At 45.4% G+C, this 19,406-nt stretch overlaps 1 pseudogene across 1 annotated transcript; it reads left to right on the forward strand.

Annotated features, from left to right (window-relative positions):
* Positions 1–283: 283 nt before the first annotated feature.
* LOC145527390 (2-acylglycerol O-acyltransferase 2-like) lies at positions 284–18,067 on the forward strand (annotated as a pseudogene). Its single transcript, XR_014069724.1, has 7 exons — positions 284–366; positions 12,192–12,370; positions 14,720–14,915; positions 15,238–15,412; positions 16,052–16,243; positions 17,498–17,665; positions 18,042–18,067. The product of XR_014069724.1 is annotated as a 2-acylglycerol O-acyltransferase 2-like (transcript).
* Positions 18,068–19,406: the final 1,339 nt, after the last annotated feature.

Raw genomic sequence — 19,406 nt, forward strand, 5'->3', positions numbered from 1 at the left:
TATACCCTAAAGATGGGAAATTGTGCCCCAGTGGGAGGGGTCCTTAGTTTATCTTTAGCCTGCAGCTGGGGTCTTGTGGGGTCTAGTTGAAGGGGTCTCATGGTTGGGTGGTCACATAGTCTTGAGAAACTGGCACCAACAGAGAAAAACAGGATATTGCCTTAGAGAAAAACAGGATGCCTGCTAGGGCAATGTGGCCACTATGACTTCATCCCTTGTTTGTCAGGTCATCACAATGGGCCATATTTTAACTATACACTATGAGCCCCTTGTGATCTCTAACATTCCAGCCTTTTTGATATAGGATAAGGGCCGAAGGTCAGTCTTCTGTATCTGTTTCACTCTGGTTTGGGACGACATCATGGGGTAAGATAAGAAAAGACTGGAACATGGGTTAAGGACAGTCTGAGTGGGCTCGAAGCTTTTGACAACTGGAGCGAGTTAGAAGTAGCTCAATAGTCTGGTTGGTGAAGGCTCATAAGCAATCCTGGAGAAAATTTGAAAAAAGATGCATTAGACAGGGGCCAAAAGTCAGAATGAGGGTTAATATGAGAAGAGGGCCCAGTAAAGTTAGGACCCATGGCATCCAATCCCAATTGCTTAACCAGTTTTCCCATGAATTAATGAGATGTTGACGTATTCTTAAGGCCCTATTTATCAGATTCCTTGCTGACTCCTTTACAACACCCGATTTATTGATGTAGAAACAGCAGACTTTGTCTAGAAAAAGACACAGGCCTCCTTTTTCTTCTGTGAGAAGGTCTAACCCTCTTCTGTTTTGAAGGACCACAGCTGCTAGGGAATCTAGTTGGCTCTGGAGAGTGATAAGGCCAACAGCTACTTTTCCTAGGCTTTCAGTAAGATCCTTAGAGAAATTCTGATAGTAGTTTAAAGAGGTTGTGAGCCCTGCAGTCCCTGTTCCAATCCCCACCACTATTCCTAAGCTTATTGATAAAGGAATGAATTGATTTGCTTGTTTGGATTGGTTGTGGATTAGTGCAATAGGCAGGGTTTGGTTGTTAGGAGCAATAGAGATTTGCCAAGCAAGATCAGGGTTATTTAAAGGGGCTGAGGAGATATGGAAGAAATGAGGTATCAAGTCTTCTAATGTCTCATTACAAGTGTGAGTTGGAGGCTCAGAAGAATTAGGGATAAGGGTGGCAGAGTAAAGAGTAGGGCAGTGTTCAAAAAAGAATTCAGGAGTTTCTAGGAGAGTGACATGAATTAGTTGGATGCAAGAAGGTGATAGAAAAGTCATGGTCTTGTGTGAGAGTAAATCCTTAAGGTCATGTGGTAAGCAAATGACCTTGGGTGTCTCTAAAGTAAGTTTTTTGCTTTCTTGAGTGAGAAGTGTAGCTGCAACTAGAGCACAACGGCAGGCTGGCCATCCCTGTATGGTGGTATCCAGCTGATTTGACAGATAAGCAATGGGGCAAAGGAAGGGCCCTGCATCTGTCCTAAGACTCCCAGGGCAACTTTTTGTCTCTCAGTAGTATAGAGTATGAAAGGGTGAGAGAGATCAGGCAGTGTTAAAGCTGGGGCCAAGAGAATAGCTTGTTTTAGAGCATTAAAGGCTGAACAGATGTTTGACTTAGGCTCAAGAGGCTCTGAAAGATGCCCCCAGGGTAGCTTGGTATAGGAGTTGTGCTAGGAGTGAAAAATTGTGGAGACCCAGAGGCGTAGATACCCAGCCAAGCCCAAAAAGGACAGAATTTCTATTTTTGATGTAGGGAGTGGTAGGGCAGATAAAAGGACTTTCTATCAGTGGTTATATGTCTCTTTGATGGTGTCAGGAAAACTCCAAGATAGGTCACTTCAGGAAGGGAAAGTTGAGCCTTAATAGGAGATACTTGATAGCTCCGATTGGCTAGGAACTTGAGGAGTTGTATTGAATGTCACTGAGAGTGTATGAATGAGGGGCTACAAAGGAGAAGATTATCTACGTATTGGAAGACAGAACTTGGGGCAAGATTGAGAGAGGTTAAGTCTGAGGCAAGGGCTTGGCCAAAGAAATGAGGACGAAATCGTTGGGGAAGGACAGTCCATGTTAATTGTTGGGAGCGATGAGTGTCTGGATCTGTCCAGGTAAAAGCAAAAAGATCTTGAGAATCTGGGTGTAAAGGGGTGGTGAAAAAATGCATCTTTGAGGTCCAGGATGATGAAATAGGTAGTAGAAGCAGAAATAAGGGAAAGAAGAGTATAAGGATTTGGGACTACTGGGTGAATGGGGATGACAGCAGCATTAATAAGTCTCAAGTCTTGAACCAGACAGTAGGTGCCATTTGGCTTTTTAACAGGTAGGATAGACGTGTTATAAGGAGAGTGAGTAGGGCGCAAGAGGCCCTGATGCAGCAGCTTAGAGATGGTGGGTTTTAACCCCTGTTGATGGATCTGGGAAATAAGGTATTAAGATTAATTGGGAAACTTTGTTGGGTCTTTTAGACTAATATAAACGGGAGTGTGGTGGGAGGTGAGGAAATAGTAGTTTCGAGAAACAGTAGCCAGGCCAGGTAGGGAAAAAGATTTGGAATAGTGAGGAAAGCCTTGAATTTGAAAAGTAGATCCCTTCCAAGGATTGGAGTGGGGCATTTTGGGAGTATGAGGAAAGAATGAGAGAATGGGGTATTTTGAAGTCTGCAAGGCAGAGGCTCAGTAACCTGTGGTGTAGACACTAAACCGTCAACCCCCACAACAGAGATCTGAGAGACTTGTTTTTCTGGAATAAGCAGGCATGGCAGAATAGGTGGCCCCCATGTCGATAAGAAAAGAGATTGGCTTCCCTGCCACTGTGAGAGTTACCCTGGGCTCCGTAGAGGTGATGAGAGTTGGGGCTTGAGGCCCTGGGCACCTTCAGTCTTCAGTGGTGAGTCCGAGGAATCTGGGCAGAGCTGGGTCTGAGGACTCCTGCTCGGGACCAGGAGGAGATGTCTGGATCCCTAGAGGGGAATTAGGGCAGTCTACCTTCCAATGTCCCTTTATGCCACAATTAGGACATGGACCTGGAGGGGGCCTAGGCTTTGGGCATGAGCAGGCCCAGTGCCCTTCTTTACCGCATTTGTAGCATTTGTAATGATTTTTTTTCTCAGTCAGAGGATTGAGGTTTGGAGCCATATAGGGCAGTGGTAAGAGATGATATTTAGCCTGATCTCTTTGAGCCTTTTCTAGTTTTGCCTGTTCTTCCGGGTTATTGAAAATTTTTAAGGCCAAATTTAAAACATGTCATTGCGAGGTCTGAGAGCCTTCCTCTGCCTTTTCAACTTTTTTCGAATGTCTAGGGATAATTGAGAAATAAAATGAGTATTAAGGACAAGAGTACCTTCTGTTGAAGTTGGATCTAATGTACATTTTTGTAGGGCTTCTGTTAATCTAGCTAGAAATTGTGCTGATTTTCATCTGGTCTTTATTTCTCTGAGTTTATCAAAGTTAACAGCTTTATGTCCTGCCTTTTGGAGGCCTGCAATAAGGCAAGTCACCATGTGATTACGGGCTGTTCTCCCTGGACGCCCTGCCTGGTAGTATGAATTAGGGTTGTCCCTGGGAATGGCAGCTGAGCCTATAGGCTTAGTATCATCAGTTTGATGTATTTCATTGGTGTGAACCTGAGAGACTTGCCAGACTCATTCTTTTTCTTCTGGGAGAAGTGTAGAGGAAAGTATAATGTAAATATCATGCCAGGTCAAGTCATAAGACTGGGTGAGGTATTTAACTTCTTTTAAATAAGGGTCAGAGGAAAAAGCCAAGAACCTTTTCGATTTGAGATAAATCGGAGAGGGAGAATGGGATGTGTACCCGAACAATGCCTTCTGTACCAGCCACCTCTCCTAAGGGAAGGAGGGAAGCCGGGAGGGATTCAGAGTCCTGTTTCCTTAAGGCCGCAGCCAGATTTGAGGAGGGGATTTAGGGAGGTTGGGATAGAGACTTGAGACTCTGGTAGTAGGGGGTGGAGCAGAAGCCCCAGGGCCTCGTTTTCCGGAAACAGGCCTGGGGGGAGGGTCGAAAGCTGCAGTAGCAGCCTGGCCTGAGAGGGAAGAGGAGTGAGGGGGTAGGAAGATGTCAGGTGGAGGTTGTGGGACTGGGACTACTAGGACTAGAGGTGATTTGAGGAGCACTGTGGTCAGAAGGGTCAAAAGAAGAGGAGGAAAATTCCGAACAGGGATCAGGAGATATAGTATTAGAGGGATGTGGCCCAGAATGGGCTAAAAGTATTTGAGAAGTAGAACAGGAAGTACAGAAAGAGGGCCGAGAGCAGAAAGCAAAGAAAGCCTGAACATAAGGGATCTCTGACCACTTGCCGTAGCAGCGGCAGAAGTTATCTATAGTCAAGAGTTCCTTTTTCGGCCCACTGGAACCTGTTACCCAGTCAATATTGTGGCCATACAGTGTTAAAGTAATAAGTGAGTCGCTTTGGCCTTATTTCTCCTTGAAAACCCAAGGAAAGCCCAAGGTTTTTGGGTTTTGGAGAAGGCAGCCTAAAGGGGTAGATTTTGTAGGTTGGGACTGAGAATTTCCCATTATAGTCAAATAGGGAGGGAGGGTAAACAAGGGCAAGTGAAAAACAAAGAGAAAGCTCCGAGAGAAAAGGCGTCCCCATTCCCACAGCGTTCTCAGACAGCCACAGAGTCTACCTTGAAATGGGCGTGAGACTAGGGCCCAAGGGCCGAGGGGATCCTCCGCCTGGGGCTTCAAAATCCACACCAGAGAAAGAGGATCCCAGAGAGCAGGAATTCACTCAGCCCTGCTGCCGATGAAATTAGAGCCTGTGTGTGGATGTCAATCCAGCAAGGCAAGTGGAGAGTCCCGTCCCAAGGGCTAGTGCCAGTTTCTTGGCCAGGTGCAAGGGAGGGAACCACCGAAAGTGGGCTCAGGAGAGGAGCCCCCCTAGCCACGGTGGGTCTTCCCTCCCAGGTTTTGGCACCAGAAATGTAAGGTGAGTGCGGAGAAAAAGAGAGCGAGCCAGGTATTCAGGCAGAGAAGGATTTACTGTAGGAAGAGAGAAAGAAAGTGCCTGGCTTTAGAGAGAAACCAGTGCCTCCCTTTACAGCCAACCCTTCTTATACCCTATAGATGGGAAATTGTGCTCCGGAGGAAGGGGGCCTCAGTTTATCTTTAGCTGGCAGCTGGGGTCTTGTTGGGTCTAGTTGAAGGGGTCTCATGGTCGAGTGGTCGCGTAGTCTTGCAAAACTGGCACCAGCAGAGAAAAACAGGATATTGCCTTAAGGAAAAACAGGATGCCTGCTAGGGCAATGTGGCCACTATGACTTCATCCCTTGTTTGTTAGGTCACCACAATGGGCCATATTTTAACTATATACTATGAGCCCCTTGTGAACCCTAACAATTTTTACCAAATATAACCAAATTAAGACTTGCTTGGGAAATAGGTCTGGTCTCAATAAAAGTGGCCTGATTGTTTATATAACCATAATTGACCATAAACTTTTTTTGCTTTACTGAAACTTTATTACAGAGTCTCAGACCAAACTTTTACAATGAAACCTTTCAGGGATAGGAAAGTCATGTCAAAGGCTTATCACAGATTTTGCCTAACAGATCTAAGTGAATTCCTAAACCTAAAAGTTTCCAACTCTGGAGGGGTCAGAGAGAGAGAAGAGATAAATGTTTCAATTTGTTTACAAAGTATAATTTTACTAAATTACTGTCATAATTAGTTTAAGGGGAAGGTTTTCCCTACTGGAAAACACAGATTCAAACTTATAATTTTTCAAATAGAAACCATAAAAGTTATAAGCATATTTGCCAGTTCTTTCAGTCCTTTTGTTAACTTTTGTAAAGTCATCAGATTTCCCATTCAGTTCAGTCACCCAGTCGTGTCTGACGCTTTGCAACCCCATGGACTGCAGCATGCCAGGCTTCCCTGTCCATCACCAACTCCTAGAGCTTGCTCAAACTCATGTCCATCGAGTTGGTGATGCCATCCAACCATCTCATCCTCTGTCGTCCCCTTCTCCTCCCGCCTTCAATCTTTCCCAGCATCAAGGTCTTTTCCAATGAGTCAGTTCTTCGAATCAGATGGCCAAAGTATTGGAGCTTCAGCTTCAGTTCAGAAACTGGTATTTATCCAAAAGTCTTCCCCAGTGACTCAGCTGGTAAAGAATCTGCCTAATGATACAGGAGACATAGGAGATGTGGGTTCGATTCCTGGGTTGGGGAGATTCCCTAGAGAAGGAAATGGTAACCCACTTCAATATTCTTGCCTGGAAAATTCCATGGACAGAGAAGCCTGGCTGATTACAGTCCATGAAGTTGCAGAGTCAGAGATGATTGAGCACACGTGCCTTTCTATAAATCTTGAGGAGTAAACATTTTTTGTAAAACTTGGTTAGTGCCATGACCATATTTTAAGATAGTAAATAGAATTATGACTGATAACATTTTACTCGGACATATCAGAATCTTAGGAACTCCATATAGTTTCTAGGATACCTATATTAGTAAGATTTACCATACAATATAAGTCGTTACTCACTTGATAATACTTCCCATATAATTCTGCATACAAATGAACCTAATTAGTGTAATATCTCTTTGAGATGTTTCCGGGGACCTCTGAAACATCCCAAAATTAGCTAGAAGTCGAAAGTGCTTCCTTAAACTGATTTAGGAAGTTTTATCAACAAATATCAAAAAGGTTTAGAATACTCAGTCAGATAGGATTATAGCTCATTGTGAAACAATATCTATCCATTTAACCAAACTATAAGGGATTTCAGAACAGATCATTTAAGAGATAAAGAAACTTAAATCTCTCATCAAGGCAGTTCAACATCTGAAGAAAGGGTATCTCTCTTAACAGAGAGAAAAGCCAAATTTTTGCACCAGCTTACTTTTGAATTTATTTAAAAGTAAACTTAATTTATTTTAAACTTAGTCAGTCCTAACCATGCTCCAGGAGTTGGTGATGGACAGGGAAGCCTGGCAAGCTGCAGTCCATGGGATCTCAAAGAGTCAGACATGACTAAGCGACTGAACTGAACTGAACCAAGTACAAAACACTTTTCTCAGGGTCCACTTTCCACAAAAGTTCTTACCACTTTCTGTACCCAATACTTTGTTCTCCTATCCTGAAATGGCCACCTGTAAGTCAGGCCTACTTCCTTTTCCCTTCATAAAATGCAATTCCTTTCCTCATACCTTCTTTACCAAAAACATGCTTCCTACTTTCCTTAAACAACTAAGAATGGATGTTTATATTAGTATCCTATAGATTGGTGAACATAGATACTAGTGAAAATTTCTAAAAACTTTTGTTTTCTTATAGAAAACATTTCAGGATGGCACCGAATATTATTTATTAATAGTAAAAAATCTCTTTAGTTTCTCTGTAAGAGGAAATTAATTTTCAGTAATCAGTTTCAGAATCTTATTTCATTTGGAAATGACCTAGCCATTTAATCAATTTTATCACTTAGTTTAGCCCAACTCTAGAAATTTAAGTTACTCAAATCTGGAAAGACTATTTTAGACAGACACACCTAAAGTATAGTTATTTTTAATAGAATTTATCTAAAAGTTCCTATTTCATTAAAAAAATGTTTTTCATTTGAGTTGCATTCCTTGTTGACAAACTTGTAACAGATATAATAATATTTAACATTGGCACAATGAAAATATTACCCTTAATGTTAATGACTCTTAGACATGTCTGTAACAGGAGGGAAAGGGGCAGGGCACAACTTTTGAAAGAATGACATAGCCCAAGGACACAATATAAACTGATTAGAATCAAATGGAACCAAGATGGCAAACAAGACTAGACCTTAATCCTGAATTAGCAAGTGAAATGACACACCCAGAGGTGCCATGACAGTTCCAGTTCAGTTCAGTTGCTCAGTCGTGTCCGACTCTTTGCGACCCCATGAACGGCAGCTTGCCAGGCCTCCCTGTTCATCACCAACTCCTGGAGTCCACCCAAACCCATGTCCATTGAGTTGGTGATGCCATCCAACCATCTTGTCCTCTGTCGTCCCCTTCTCCTACCCTCAATCTTTCCCAGCATCAGGGTCTTTTCAAACGAGTCAGCTCTTCGCAACAGGTGGCCAAAGTATTGGAGTTTCAGCTTCAACATCAGTCCTTCCAATGAACACCCAGGATTGATCTCCTTTAGGATGGACTGGTCGGATCTCCTTGCAGTCCAAGGGACCCTCAAGAGTCTTCTCCAACACCACAGTTCAAAAGCATCAATTCTTCAGCACTCAGCTTTCTTTATAGTCCAACACTCACATCCATACATGACCACTGGAAAAAACATAGCCTTGACTGACAGACCTTTGTTGGCAAAGTAATGTCTCTGCTTTTTAATATGCTCTCTAGGTTGGTCATAAGTTTCCTTCCAAGGAGTAAGCGTCTTTTAATTTCATGGCTGCAGTCACCATCTGCAGTGATTTTGGAGCCCAGAAAAATAAAGTCAGCCACTGTTTCCACTGTTTCCCCATCTATTTGCCATGAAGTGATGGGACTGGATACCATGATCTTAGTTTTCCGAATGTTGAACTTTAAGCCAACTTTTTCACTCTCCTCTTCCACTTTCATCAAGAGGCTCTTTAGTTCTTCTTTGCTTTCTGCCATAAGGGTGGTGTCATCTGCATATCTGAGGTTACTGATATTTCTCCTGGCAATCCTGATTCCAGCTTGTGCTTATTCCAGCCCAGCGCTTCTCATGATGTACTCTGCATATAAGTTAAATAAGTAGGGTGACAATATACAGCCTTGACCTACTCCTTTTCTTATTTGGAACCAGTCTGTTGTTCCATGTCCAGTTCTAACTGTTGCTTCCTGACCTGCATACAGATTTCTCAAGAGGAAGGTAAGGTGGTCTGGTATTCCTATCTCTTTCAGAATTTTCCACAGTTTATTGTGATCTACACAGTCAAAGGCTTTGTCATACTCAATAAAGCAGTCAATGACAGTTCCAAGGCACTATTAAAAGACCAAGGAGTGGGTGGTGGCCCAAATCCAGGGAATCTCTGCCCCTTCCCCAAAATAGTTGGAATAGTCCTCCCGCTCATTAGCATATGAAATTACCCAGCCTATAAAAACTAACCATGCCACTTTTCATGATCACTGTAATCGCCCTTTGCAATGGCCCACACTGTCTGTGGAGTGTTCTTTTCTCTGTATCTGAATAAACCTACTTCTTGCCTATCACTTTGTCTCTCAGTGAATTCTTTCTGTGATGAGATATCAAGGTCCCAAACTTCATTAGGTCCTGAAACCAGGTATTGTGGGTTTTGGCTGGGTTCAAGTCTCAAGCAGGGTTTTGGCTGGGTTCAAGTCCCAGCATGTGGGTTCAAGTCCTAAGTAGGATTTTGGCTGGCTTCAAGTGCCAGCACATGGGTTTGAGTCTCAATCTGTGGTAAACAGTTTTATGTCTACATTAGTTAAATCAACAAATAAACACTAAAACCAGATATTTAATACTGAATATTTTCCAGTTCACATGAACCTGAAAATCATTTAGGTTAATTTCTCTTGTATTTAGAATTGTTTGATTTATAAGCACTTATTTTTCTTTAGGCCAATTATATTAGCACTCGTTTACAAAGTAGTTTCTGCAACTAGTAATATTATCCAAAGACAAAGACATATACTGAGACAAACATATATCTAAATAGATACAACGGGGGATTTTGTAGCTTTGTTTTTCAAACTTAGCTATAAATCAGGTATCACAATATAAAACTCACAAATTGTAAACAAGAGTTGGAATAAGAAACTTTTAAAAAGGCATTTTTCCTTCCTTCCTTTCTTTTTTGTGCATGCAAAAATATCAATTTTAAAATATCAAAAGAACCCCATTAACTAGGTACTCGCAAGTATGAGCCTCCTATGTATTGTACGTCAATCTGACCGGAGTGTTAGAGATTGGCTTTCCTACACCCCTCATTCTGTTTTTAAGACTTTGTTTTTCTTTTCTCTTTTTTAAGACCTTGTCTGTCTTGTCTCTCCGTGGCCACCACGGAGATGAGCAGGGCAAGGAGGGCCAGGAGGAGAAAGCCCCAGGGGCACTGCATTCTCGCTCACTACCCCCCCACCCCCACCGTTACTTCACTCCTTCTCCTGATCTACCTCTTACCTAACCACTCAGAAAGACCACCCAGGCTTTTATAACTGAGTAACCCTTGGGCCCAGAATTTTTTTTTTTTGTCCTTTTTGAACCCTCAACATCCTCCCAATGGACGATCCAGGGGAATGTCACAGGAGAATCCTTACCTCCCTTTTTCTGTGGTTCGCTAGGCCTAGAACATTTTTGACTGGTCCCTGTGTCTGAGTTTTCCTGTACACTCAACCACTCCCACTGTCTATAGTGCCCTTGTCAAGAAAACCATAATATGAAAAGTTCCATGCACCACAATGTTCATTGCAGCCCTCTTTACAATAACTAAGACATGGAAACAATCTACATGTCCAACAACAGAGAAATGGATATAAATGGAATATTACTCAGCCATTAAAAAGAACAAATAATGCCATTGCAGCAACATGGATGGACCTGGAAATTGTCATAGTGAGTGAAGTAAGTCAGACACAAAAAGACAAATATTGTATGATATCACTTATATGCAGTATCAAAAAAGGGTACAAATAAATTTATTTATTTACATAGCATATGGACATTGAAAACAAATTTATGGTTACCAGGGGACCAGGAGGGAAGGAAAAACTGGGGGATTTGGATTGACATATACACACTACTATCTATAAGATAGATAACTAATAAGAATCTTTAGTGAGCATAGGAAACTCCACTCAATATGCTATAATGGTTTATATGGAAAAAGAACCAAAAATAAAAAATAGAGTGGATATATGTATATGTATAACTCATTTAATTTCCTGCACACCTGAAATGAGCATAATATTGTGAATTAACTATAATATAAATTTTATAAAAGATAAAAGAAAAAAATTATTTTCATACGTGTTATGTATAATATAGGTTTTACTGCCATAAAACTTGAAAAGACAATACAAAGTGAGTCAAACACAATGCTGAAATCAGCACTATGAGGGCAGGTATATCTATGTGTTATTCACGGTTGTAGCACTAGCACTTGACACGTTGTGTGTGCTCTGAATAAAGTGAGCCTCTGTGAACCCTAACCTACTTTGGCTTATGCATTTTATTACTATTCAGACTGGGTCAAAAGTCCCCTCCCCCTGGTAGTCAACCATGAATGACAGGCCCAGTTTACCCAACTTTCAAATGCAATACAATTGGAAGCTGACCTTTAAGAGTTTGAGCACATGGTTTCATGCAGGGAATGGAATGGAGAGGACACAATATTCTCTAAGAATAAGATCCATTGGCACCAGATTAAAGACAGCCCCACAGACCACCTGAACCTGAGTCGAAGCCAGGATTAGCCTGTGAAAAGGAACTCAGAATCCTAAGACTGGGAGGAATTGCTCATTGGGCCTGTCCTAGCCCTGCTGCACTCCTGACGGACAGGCCAGGCATAGGTTGCCCTCTTCCTTCCTCCCTCCTTCAGCTGGAAATGGTCTGGCAGCAGAGCAAAGAACTGAACAAAAGCTGAAGGGCTCAGGGAGTTGTATCCACACTGAGCAGCTTAGTGTGGCCAGAACAAGAGGTGTATGTGGTGAGTGAGGCTGGAGCAAGAGAGAGATCAAGTTAGCAGTGGGGAGGTTGAAGTCAGGCTAAGCTGCTTGAGCTGAGCCTCAAAGCTATAAGAAGTCATGTGGGGACTTCAGCTAAAGGGGAGACATATCTATCGAATATAGGATTTATCTATGGAAAGATGGGCTGAGGTAAACAGGAAGTGGGCTGGGTAGAAAGCTTCTTCATTCATAGAACGGATACTAGAAAGATTTCATCCTTTCACATCTCTACCAGGCATTTATTGAGCACCTGGTGAATCCAGACTACTGAATACGGCAGACATGACAGTGAAGGGAGAAGACTGAAAGGAACGAGGTGTCTGGGAAAAAGTGTAGTGGGAAAAAGTCAATGTGAGGTTAGGTCTACCTGGCTTCAACCCCAGTCTCCCAGAGTGACACTGGACAGGCTCATTTCTTCTTCCTTTAAGGCAGAGTAGGCTGACCCCCTCCTCTTGGGGCGAGAGCTGGACAGGACGGTGCTGCTAGTGCTGGGCAAGTGGGGAGAGCTCGTGACTTCACACCTCTGATCACTAATGCTCCTGCCTCCCTCCCCAGGCATTGTCTGCTATGTGGTCTTCATAGGCCTCCTGTTCACAAGATTCTGGATCTTCAGTATCCTGTATGTCATCTGGTGGTATGTGGATCGAGCCAAGCCTTGGCAGGGGGGCAGGCAGAGTGATGTACTAAGGCGCTGGGTCATATGGAGGTACATGAAGGACTATTTCCCCATCTCGGTGAGTAACGGGGCTGGTTGTGGTGTGGTCAGGACGGAAGTCCCCAAGTGTCCACTGGGAAGCGTGTCCCTGTGTGCAGTGAGCAGAATACTGGGCCGGGAGGCAGGAGACAGATTTTACCATTCTGTGACCTGAGAAGAGTCAGTTTCTGTCTGGCTATGGTGTCTCTACAGATGTGGAGCCAATATGAAGATTGATATATGAATGAGATTTGAAGGTTCTGTGGGCCATGTAGTATGACACATATATGTATCTTAGCACAGAGGTGTAAAGCCTTTAGTAGTGCAAGGCAGGGACAGGTCCCCATCTGGAGGAAGGCACTCCTCTGGACACAGAAGAGAAGCGTGTATAGAGTGTAACATCTGAAGCTGAACATCACAGATTCTAATATTGGGTCCGCAGTGTGCCAGGTGTATGACCTTGGGTGAGTTACACATGCCTCGATGTCTTCATATGTAAAGTAGAGATGCTGCCACATACCTCATTGAGTTATGTGGATTCCATGACACATCAGGTCATCCTGGGGCCTTCTAAGAACAACATCTGGCTCTCTTTTCACACCTGGAGCTGCTATCAATTGCATATCTGAAAGAAAAGTGGTGCTGAGTTGCTCTGCACCTGTCTTATCTGCATCTAATCTGTCCCTCCTCTAACCAGCTGTCTCCCCCAGAGTATTTCTCAACTTGGGCACTATTGATCTTGTGGGAAACTGAACCTGATTTCCAGAAATTCCACGTGCATAGTATTCAGAACTGTAGGCCACTGTAGTCCTATGGCATCACCTGCAGAGGGCGGGCAGTACCACCATGTGGCCAGCAGAGGGAGAGATAACATGCACTTTGACCTTCCTGTCCTGGACTGAGGCCTGAAAGGGAGCTAAGGTAGGCAGATTCTGAACTCTGTCACCTCCCAGGAGAACTTCCAAGTCACCCACACCCCTTTACAGAGCAGGCCCTGCAGGGATTTTAGCATGGCAGGAGGTAGGGCAGCCAGGAAGAGAGTCTGGTATCTACTGAAAACAAGTGCACAACCTTAAAGTTGTGAGGGGTTCTGTCCTGAGATCTTACTGAGGACTGTAGTCAGCAGATTGCCTCTCAGAAATCTCTGAGGAGCTGTTCTAAAAGGTAAGGGAGGGGTCAGGACTTATGGGTTTTGCTTGGAAAAAAGAAAAACACCTATGCAGACAAACATCAAAATATTACTGCCAGTCACAAAAAGCAGACAACTCAAGTTATTGACTTTCATGTTTTTCTGTGTATGGGGAGATGCAAAATCTGGGCTCACTGCAGTTATTCCTGTGATGTGCATCCTTACTCTCTGTGACCAGTATCCTGTTTTCCTCCATCCTGAATTCCTTTCAAGGCCCATTGTCAGTGGCAGCTACAGTGGCTGCTGGCTTGAAGGCAGGCAAGCAACATTCCTTGCCCTAACCACTCTGCTGGGCCTACTCCACATTACAAGCCTTTGCACTGTGATTCTATGAGCTACTACCTAGTGGTAGAGTTTCTAGTGAAATTAGGAGACTACTTCTGAGCACTAGAACTTTCTAAACACACCCTATGGGCTCCCTGAGGAGTTAATGGTGGAGAATCAGGCAGTGTTTCCCCCAGGACAAGCTGCCTCCACCTCATGCTGAAGATCAGTCCAGGATCTGGGTTTCTCTGTGAACATTTCATTATCCTGGAGCAGCAGTGTTTGCATAGGCCAAGCCCTGAGCAATGGTGCAATGCTGTGGGCAGGCTGTGACCTGGGGTCAGGAAGTGCTGCAGACTTGGCAGGACACCTCCCTGACCCCTCTCCACCCATACCTGTGGGCATCACTAGGGACTTCAAGCTCCTCCTGCTGGCCCCCACTTCCCTCCACACTGGGGTCTCTGACACTGAGTCACAGGACTCAGGGGTCAGCTCTGACCTGGGACAGAGCTCCAGATGCCACACCCCTTGGAGAGATGCTCACTCCCTCCTGTTATGGCCCTTTCATTCTGCGTGGGCTCTGCCTGGGATAAGGTCTCCCTTCACATAGGATAGGGCTTGTGTCCCTGTCACCCTGCCAGGAGTCCTACCTCTGCCTTGGGCAGGGTTCTTCCTTCCCTGGTGGGCTGTATCGGCTTCATCCATTCATGGGTCCGTTCTCTCCCTCTTCATCCAACGGTCTCTCAGAGCATCTCCTCTGCTCCAGACTTGCACCAGGAACAAGGATCCTTAGACAAGCTGTCTCTAATCTCAGAACACTCACATGGGGGTGTGATAGCATTTGGGGACACGTAAAAGAGGTCAGCACAGACAGTCAACAGGGACTGGGGAGGGCATGAGGTGCAGCCCCAATTCACCAGGCTGCTGTCCCTGCAGCTGGTCAAGACTGCCGAGCTGGACCCTTCCCGGAACTACCTCACTGGCTTCCACCCTCATGGGATCGGGGTGATTGGAGCTTTTACCAACCTGTGCACTGGCTTCTCCTCGGTTTTCCCAGGCATCCCCTCGCATCTGATGATGCTGAACTTCTGGTTCTGGCTTCCTGTCTTCAGGGATTGCATCACGTCAATGGGTGAGTCTTCCCAAATCTGGCCAGCCCGAGAAGCTGAGGGCTGCGGACACGGAGGAAGGATTTCAGGGAGGGCTTCTAAGATTTCTGTACTTCCTGAAAGAGCATGTGCAGTGCAGGAGGAGGCTAGACAGACCCAAGGAAGAATTTCCCACAGCTCTGTGCCTGGCAATGACCTTAGTGAGGCATTGGGAAGAAGGGAATGATTTAGTCCCAGTCCTCAGGGAACTCCCAGGTGTGGGAGGAGGGTGAGCGGAGACCTGCCAAAAGTACCCCACAGTCTCTCCCCGTCATCCCATACCTAACCACCTTCCTCTCTCCCCAGGCCTGGTCTCAGCAGACAAGGAGAGTGCTGCTCACATTCTGAGCAGGAAAGAAGGCAGCAATCTGCTGTCCATCGTTGTTGGAGGCGTCCAAGAGGCACTGAATGCCAGGCCTGGAGCCTGCAAACTGGTGCTGCGGAACCGAAAGGGCTTCATCAGGCTTGCCCTGATGCACGGGTATTGGGGAGAGGGCTCTGGGTTCAACTGGAGATTGGCAAGGATTGTGTTTTTGTGGGATACACCAGAGATTAAGGCATATTCTATTTTGGCAGGAAGATTCTCAATCCATTGACGCTGAAGAGTCTATCTTGGTGATCGATGTTTTTGTCTCATTCCCAAATACCCAGAGAAGATTCTAGAGGGAGGTTTGGTGATTAAAGGGAATAAGTGTCAAAGGTCATATTGTTGAAAGTTTGTATTACATCTGAGTCGAAGGGACTTGGACAATAAAGTTTGAGGCATAGCTTAGAGCTGTTCTCCTACCTTAAAGCATCTGTGAAGAATACAAGGTAGTTGGGGCAGAAGAGATTTTTCCAGAAAATTTGGAGTATTTTCTATCTAGGAGGACTCTCTGCAGCACTCTGGACTCCCTGTCATGTTACAACTGCCATACACTGGCCCTGAGACAGGCCAGGTCCTGCTCATAGTTACAAAACAAGCCCATGGCAGGACTGGGAGACACCCAAGGCCTCCTACTTTTGGTCCAGGGCTCTGTTCTCTGCTCCAGTTCCTGCTCACTAGGTCCCTCCAGGAAGCTAGGTGACCAGCTTGTGCTTTCTTGCCCCTCCACACGCCCTCTCTCCTGTCTCTCTCCAGGGCAGCTCTGGTGCCGATCTTCTCCTTTGGGGAGAATGACATATATGACCAGGTTGAGACTTCTCCTGGTTCCTGGTTGCGGTGGTTTCAGGACCGACTTTACAAGAGCACCCATCCCGCTCTTCTATGGCCGTGGAGTCTTCCAGTACAGCTTTGGTCTTATGCCCTACCGCCGACCCATCACCACTGTGGGTGAGCCTAGACCCGGGCTGGGAAGGGAAAGTGTTATAGAGTAAGAGGCGTGTAAGAGGAGACATGGACCAGTACACCCTTGACATTGTGGAGCACACTTTCTAGTGTGTGAAACAGATATAGAGGCAAGTAACCCTATGAAAGGCAGTGTAGAATGAGAAGAGTAACAGGGACACAAACGTCAGTAGCCACACTGATTACTGAGCCACTGCAGCGTGTCAGACACTGTACTGAGTCCTTACATGCAGCAGCTTATTTTTCCCAACAACTTGTGAGGTAGGACTCTCATCTCCATTTTATTGATTGCAAACCCGGATCCACAGAAGGTAAATCACTTCCAAGAGATCATCCTGCCTTTGGCAACCAAGCTGAGGTTTGATCAGGGTATTTGCCTTTTTGTTATGCAAGACAAGGAGGATTTAATTCTGACCACAGGGTCTAATAACAGTAATTGGAGAAGATGGACATAAGACCATGGCAGGTCTGTTAGATTGGTGTGTAAAGGAGCAATCAGCAGTCTCTGAAGGAGAGCCAGAGGGATTTCCTTGTAAATAATGGAAATGGGCTTTAGTCCATAGACTTAGCACCATCTTTCAGCTATTTGCTTTCTTCTTGAATTCCAACTAGGTTCCAGTGGCAGAACTAATAGAGGTATTCATCTCTACTTGCCCAGTCATTTCTTAGTTGAATACAGGCAAACAGCTCTACCAAACTTTCTTTGCATTATGTGGTAACATTCTAATGAATGTTTCCAGTGCTGCTTCCTCTAGACCATTCCCAAGAGAAGAAGACATGGCAGCTGCTTTCTAATCCACCTCTTCCCACAGACACAATCTCTTCCAATCATGGCATCTGAGACTCCCAGATCCACATTTCCCTGAGGCTAAGAGCCCATCCCCAGGGCTTACACCCTGGTACTGATTTTTTCCTGGGTATGTGACCTTGAATAAGCTATTTAACCTTGCTGGGTCTCATTTCCACAACAGTCAAACAGAAATAATAGCAGGTTATATTCCCACAGGATTGTTAGGATAACATAAGAGTTAATGCATGCAAATGCCTGCTGGCTGTGATGTTGATATACAGATTCTTGAAGTTGTCCTAACACCTTAGATTCTATATCCCAAAATAGAATTGAAAGGGAGGGATTTAGAGAGCTTGCCTGCTCAGATGACCATTGTAGTGGGAACACCAAAGTCCCTGAACCTTCAGTGGTTCTGGCTCTGAGCCACCACTCACCTCTGTGTCTTGCAGTGGGGAAGCCCATCGAGGTGCAGAAGACACCACATCCCTCACAGGAGGAGGTGGACAGGCTTCACCAGCGCTACGTGAAGGAGCTGGAAAATCTCTTCGAAGCCCACAAGCTCAAGTACAACGTCCCCAGAGACCAACACTTGGAGATCTGCTGAGCACCTCCCCAGAGTAGGGGCTGCCCCAAAGGGCAGGGCTGGCATTAGGGAGGATGGAGGGAGGTGCTGTGATCCCAGAAGGCTTCCTGGAGGTGTCTGTTGAACACATCTGCAGAGCCTTCCCTGACTCCTGCAGCTCCACCCCATGCCAGGCCCTGGGTCACAGCTGGCTCCTGGGAGAGGAGACCAGACTCTGGCATCAGTGATTTGCTCTCCTGCTGTGACTCCTCTTTAACGGGTCCTCTTCATGTCTGCCCACCTGAGCACTGGGAGAGATGCTGGGAGAGGGTGACGTCTGTGTCTCCGTCCTCTGTGGTCCTGTCACTCAATGAGCAGGACAGAGAGCAGCTCCAGTGAGCAGGTTTCTCTTCCTCTGCCTTGGGTGACAGCACAGAAGCCACCAGCAAGTACAGGGGCTTTCTCCTAAAGCTTCTCCAGCCACAACCTCCTGATTCAACCTGGCACCTTTCAGTTCCTGAGTTGTCTGAGCCCCGCGCTGGCAGCCAGAGGGGCCCACGGGGTGTGGAAGGAGACTTCGGCTCTGTCACCGGCTAAATGACCATGAGCACACCTCTTCACCCTTCTTCTGCGTCTCTGTTTTCCTGAGTGACTAAGGTGATCTCTGACCTCGGCTCTGATGTCACATGAGTTGAGAGCCCATGAGCTAGCCCCTACTCATCCTTTGTAACTTCAGCCCTGAGCTTGACACAAAAGGGGGCTCCATAAATGTCAGTTTATCAATGAAAGGATTCTGTTTCAGCCTTCTTCTCTTCTTCCACCACACTCCCCAACCGGGAACACTGACCAAAACCTTGCATTTAATCCCAGCCTGGCCGTGCAGCCCTGCTGCCATGTTTCCCCCCGTGACATGGTGGATCCAGTGGGCCACAGAATAGCATATTGCCTCTTCCTCCCTGTCCATTCAGCTCCAAATTACCACCTCTGCCCTCTTCTGTGGGAGACAAGGGGGAGGCTATGTACAGACACAGGGCAGACCAAGGAGAGAAGGAACATGAAGAGTGAATGGTCCTATGTATTTGCAAGCCGGGAAGATGAGGACATGCCTCTGATGAGAGGTATTCTGGGCCACTGGTCAGCAAGACACATCATAAGGGAGGGGACAGGATGGGAGCATAGGCCCAGTACTGTAAGCCCTAAGAGTTATGCGCAAAATAGCTTTTATTCCAACAGAAGCTAACAACACCAAAATCTATGAATGTGGGCCATCTCAAGAATGTAAATATGCGTCCAAGCCTGACCTAACCCTTATCAGTGACCACGCGCAAGTCACATCCCCTCTAAATCTCAGTTTTGTTATCAGAAAAACAAGCATCACAATGTGGAATAGGAGTGGAATAGAGTTAATGAAATAATTTAGTTATTCTACATCTTGTGAGGAAGGATGGGAAAGTTAAAGTCACTAACTCCTGTCCAACTCTTAGGGACCCCATGGACTGTAGCCTGTCAGGTTCCTCTCTCCATGGACTTCTCCAGGCCAGAATACTGGAGTGGGTAGCTGTTCCTTCTCCAGGGGATCTTACTAACCCAGAGATTGAACTGAGGTCTCCTGCATTTCAGGTGGATTATTTACCATCTGAGTCACTAGGGAATGTTGGGGGTCAGGTGTAATTAGACGTCAGGTGGTATATGTGCCCAGCATCTCATGATGGCCTGTTCTGAGCTGATCAGGTGGGTGCTATATGTTCTCAAGAGAAGCAGGAATCAAGAGCAATAGGTTTGAGATAGGGAGTGAT

This window comes from Giraffa tippelskirchi, chromosome 11 (assembly GCF_054371585.1).
Source record: "Giraffa tippelskirchi isolate mGirTip1 chromosome 11, T2T-mGirTip1v1.2.pri, whole genome shotgun sequence".
Taxonomy (NCBI): domain Eukaryota; kingdom Metazoa; phylum Chordata; class Mammalia; order Artiodactyla; family Giraffidae; genus Giraffa; species Giraffa tippelskirchi.